The following is a 5,143-nucleotide window of genomic DNA, read 5'->3' as shown; positions in this document are numbered from 1 at the left end:
TCCAGATGCCTCTGGATATTTTCTCTCTCTTATTCACAATGCAAACCTTCTTCTAATGATGGATCAGTCATGTCACAGTTTCTTTACCTCACTCCCCTTAAATACAATATTATCTTTAAAATTTTTTTTTGAGAATATCTTGCTGATGAAGCCCATGGTAGTGTGGAACTCATGAGTATACTGCTTCCCTCCTGCGTGGTGGCACTACATGCATGCGCCGTGACACAATTCCCACCCTATCTGATAGACTGACTTCATTTGACTGTGTCACAGTTAAGACTGTGTGTTTCCCTGGATAGGCACTAATGGCTAGGGAGGGGGATGGGCCCTCTATGGTACTTCCATGGTATAGCAGATTTAGGGGACATGCCTCTTACACCAGACAGTTAGCTCCACTCAGCTCTCCATGGATGCTGTCCGTATGCCTGCCTCTCCTTCACTTATAATGGGAGAAATTACTGCTAATAAACCTCAAGAGAAAGGCCTTATTGGAATGTTTTCTTTCTTTTTCAGATCTGTGACTGACATCGCCATTCCATTCTTGAGATTTCTTTGGAATTCTTTTACAAGATTTTAAGGATCCAGTTGGTAATGAAATAAAAATTTCATGGCACACATCTCAGAATAAGGCACCCTACCCCACTGCTAGTTCTGTAGGGACTAGTTGTTGTGTCTGCTTCCTGGTCTTAAGGACCTTTGGGAATCATCCAGAAAAATGTGCCCAAGAAACTGTTCCTTCCTATCTGGGTATCTGTCAACTACCCAGTCATTCCCAAATTATCCAGATCCACATCTGTGTTCAGACAGCAGAACACTGGCCAGTTTAATAACTGTGGATTTTCCTTTGTAAAGATAGATAATCATGTCCTTTAGGTATTTCTCTTAATATGATAGTGATATGATCTAGAGATCCAGGACAGACCCTCCATCTATTTCATTAACTGGTACAAACTAGTATCCTTCAGATAGAATCCACACTATTTGGCTATACTATGTGGACCCAGCACAGCGATTTCTTTTATAATGGTCTCTGTTTCACCTCTAGCTTCTTTCAGTCAATGTTTGTCCAACTATTACGTTCTGACTTCCATTATCAATGTCTTTGAACCTCTTACCAAAAGTCTTTCTCAGTTTTTTTTTTTTAGCCTGGTGAAGTATTCCTTGGAGTCTGCTTCAGGTTCTGTATGACTGGTACCACAGAGTTCAGAATAGCCACTTCCTGGCCACAGATGGTCTAGCTGTCCCACTCCTGTATACACACACACACACACACACACACACACACACACACATGACTAGAATGAGGTTGTCATACCAGACTACTTCACATCCACTTTTATTGCACACTTGTTTTTTTTTTTTTTTTTTTGTTTAAGATTTATTTATTTCATGTATATGAGTGTATAGGGGTGTTATTTAGAAAATGGTGCCAGGTCCAGCTTGTTCCTGGGCAGCCACATGTTCCTCCCCTCTGACTGGGGCTCCGGCTAGCTAGATGCACAGGCCCTGGCGTCCACGAGACACCAGAGTGGGGGATGGCTCTGCCAAACCTCCATGCTGCATCTGCAAAGCTCGGCTAAACCCCAGACAATATTGCTATCCTGGCTGTACCAGGTAGAAATGAGACTCTTAAAGCTTAATGATTATCTAAAGGATTTATATATTTAGAAATGCTCAATCAACAAGATGCCCACACAATTAGAGTTGTTACCCAATATCTAAACTTTTGATAGAAGTTGGTACCCAGGACAGCTTTTGAACCATCCGTGGTTCTCCATGGCTGATAGCCTCTTTCTTCTCCTCCCTTTTCTCTTTTCTCCCCTCCCCTTCCTCTCTTTCTCTCCCAGCTCCACCTCCACTTCTACTGCCTGATCACTGAGCTCCACTGAGAATACAATGTAGCAGAATAAATATCCTGCAACATGAGTGTTTTACCTGATCATATGTATGTATACTATGTATGCCTGGTGCTAACAGAGGCCAGAAAGGGTGTTGCATTCCCTCAAATTAGAGTTAAAGATGGTTGTAAACCTCATGTGTGCGCTGGAAGTTGAGTCTTTTGCAAGAGGAACAAGTGCTCTTAATTGCTGAGCCATGCCCCCAGTCCATATTGTTTCACTGTTAATAACAACCAAGTTAAGCAATCTGTCTGGGTACCGTCATACATAAATAAAGAAAATACAAAACACACGTACATGCACATGCACCCCAACCCTAAGTGCTGTTCTGTCAACAAAGAGGAATGAGAAATCCCCTGACTTGCGGGAAGATGGGTAAAACTGAAGGTCATGGTGGAGGTGGAGAGTGCAGTAAGCCAAAGTGTGGTGCTTTTCTTCTCATATGTGGAAGATGAAGAGACATCCATGGTGGGCTGAAATTAGGAGACAGAGTCTAAGAGCCTGAAAGGGAGGCTGTGCAGATGAAGTCCCTTCCCCTAGTCCTTCCCAGACTATACACTCTAACTCTCCCTGGCCACCAATACCCTAAAGTCAAGGGTGCAGTTAGGGCAGAATTGGATACAACTGTTTTGAAGGTGTGGCTGGATATTCAAGTGAGGGCCCAGGACTGTCCTTGGTCTTTTTTTTTTTTTTTTTTTTTTTTTCTATGAGTGAACTGTAACAGTCAAGAGGCTTTCTAAGATCATCTTTTGCAAGTAGGCACAGCTGAACTCCTGAAGATGGTGGCTATTTGACCAGGAGGATAGTTTCATACATATTCTCTCTCTCTCTCTCTCTCTCTCTCTCCTCTCTCTCTCTCTCTCTCTCTCTCTGTGTGTGTGCAGTGTCTGCTGAAGGCAGAAGAGGGTATCAGATTCCTTGAGTTGGGGTTGTGAGCTGCCTAAAGTATTAGCTGCCTAATACTTTGACCTGAATGTATGTTCTCTGTAAGAATTGTCCCACCTCTGAATGGTTTGAGTCATTCTCAGGGCCTCCAGCAGGTTGTTTTTGTTTGTTTTTAGGATTTTTATTGATTAAACTTCATTGTAAATGAATCCACATGTTTATGATGCTTACTGGCCATTCCCTGTTTGCCTTTCCTCATGACCCCTGGTCAACCGACTTCTTCTCAGTGCTCAGTACATTCATTTTGTTAGTTTTGCCTTGTGACACACAAAGAATGAGTAGGGCCATCTGTACCACTATGTGTTTGGAACTATCTGTTGGAGCCTGGTAGCCCACATAAAGAAACAGTGATACCCCTTCTCTCAGAATCTATCAATAGGCTGTAGCTCAGAGGTAAGGAGTAGGTCTCCATGTTCCTTCCCCTTCTGGTCTTGTAGGTCAAAACAGCAGTTTTTAATCAACTGTATTATCTTAGCTAAAGAAGTAAAAACTTTACTTTGTTTAACTTTTAACTTTTAACTTTGTTTAACTTTGTTTTCTCGGCAGGGACTGCCAGGGCCAGACCTCCGGTCCTTGCCCCACCGGCCAGCCAGATAAGTCCGGTGTCTTCTGTGGAGGGTATGCAGTTAAAGCCTTGATTTCCTGGATTTGGTAACATGGCAAAAGGTGCCAGTCTAATTGAGGCCAACGGAGAAGTAAAGGTCTTTATAGACCAGAATCTTAGTCCTGAGAAAGGTGTGGTGTCTCTTGTGGCTATACACCCATTCACAGTGAACACACTTGGAAAGCCGCTTTTGCCAAAAACCTTCGGGCATTCTAATGTCAATATCACACAGCAAGTGGTGACTGGCATGCTTCAGAGACCTGCAACATCCAACACTATTGTAGTAGGAAGCCCACACACTTCCAACACTCACTTTGTGTCCCAGAACCAGACGTCCGACTTCTTACCTTGGTCTGCTGGGAAGCAGAACAGGAAAGGTGAGAAGAATTAGCAAGGGCCTGTGGCATTTCTCCGTGAAGGTGTGTGAGAAGGTGCAGGAAGAAAGGGACGACCTCCTACAATGAGGTGGTTGATGAACTGGTTTCAGAATTCAGTGCTGCTGACAATCACATCCTACCAAACGAATCAGCTTATGCCCAGAAGAACATCCGACGACGTGTCTAAATGTGCTAATGGCCATGAACATCACCTCCAAGGAGAAGAAGGAGATCAAGTACATCGGCCTGCCCACCAACTCAGCTCAGGAGTGCCAGAACTTAGAGGTGGAGAGGCAGCAGAGGCTGGAGAGGATGAAACAGAAGCAGTCACAGCTCCAGGATCTCATCCTGCAGCAAGTTGCCTTCAAGAACTTGGTGCAGAGAAATCGCCAAGCCGAGCAGCAGGCCCGCAGGCCGCCTCCTCCCAACTCTGTCATCCGCTTGCCCTTCATCATTGTCAGCACCAGCAGGAAGACAGTCATTGACTGCAGCATCTCCAATGACAAGTTTGAGTATCTGTGACAGAAATGGCTCAGGGATCCATTGCGGAGTATTCGTCAGGACAGCAGATTCTACATCCAATGGCACAAGGCTTTCTGCCAGTGATTTGAGCAGTGGTGCAGATGGGATGCTGGCCACGAGCTCCAATGGGTCTCAGTACAGCGGCTCCAGGGTCTAGATCCCTGTGTCTTACATTGGAGAGGATTATGACGAGTACGATGACTTTAATGAGAACGATGAGGAGAATTGATCGCTCAACCCGTAGACCCCTCCCTCCTTCAAATCATCTTCAGGAAAAACATGTATAGATAAAAGAAACTTAAAGTAGGGGCTTTCTGTTCTTTTGGCCTACTCCCAAGAAGATACCCGTGAGTTCTGGAGTTAGAGGTGCAGCTCCAAGTAAGGAATGTGCCGCAGTTTGAGCCTAGCTGCGGAGATGTTGTGAAGCCAGCGTTCGAATGCAGAGCCTGCATCTACCTTTTAGGATTTTATGGTTTCTCTTTTCTTTCTCTTTCTTTCTTTCTTTTTCTTTCTTTCTTTCTTTCTTTCTTTCTTTCTTCTTTCTTTCTTTCTTCTTTCTTTCTTTCTTTCTTTCTGTTTTGTGTTTGAAGCTTATTTTGCCCCCCAACAGTTGTTGCTGGGTTTGCTGAGGAAACTGTACTGTGCCCACACCAGTGACAATGACAAAGTGCTACCCTGCCTCTGATGTCCAGCGCCCAGGTGGTGGACAGCCAGGCTTTAGGATGAAGTTTTCCATTTGTTAAATCATGCAGTGTCCAAAGAACCAAGCCAATAGCAACGCTCTACTTGTTAAACAT

At 44.3% G+C, this 5,143-nt stretch overlaps 1 pseudogene; it reads left to right on the top strand.

Annotated features, from left to right (window-relative positions):
• Positions 1-3,430: 3,430 nt before the first annotated feature.
• Positions 3,431-4,575, top strand: LOC117701615 (transcription factor Dp-1-like; annotated as a pseudogene).
• Positions 4,576-5,143: the final 568 nt, after the last annotated feature.

The sequence above is a fragment of the Arvicanthis niloticus genome, unplaced genomic scaffold (genome assembly GCF_011762505.2).
Source record: "Arvicanthis niloticus isolate mArvNil1 unplaced genomic scaffold, mArvNil1.pat.X pat_scaffold_1490_arrow_ctg1, whole genome shotgun sequence".
Taxonomy (NCBI): domain Eukaryota; kingdom Metazoa; phylum Chordata; class Mammalia; order Rodentia; family Muridae; genus Arvicanthis; species Arvicanthis niloticus.
This window is presented reverse-complemented; position numbering and strand designations above follow the sequence as displayed.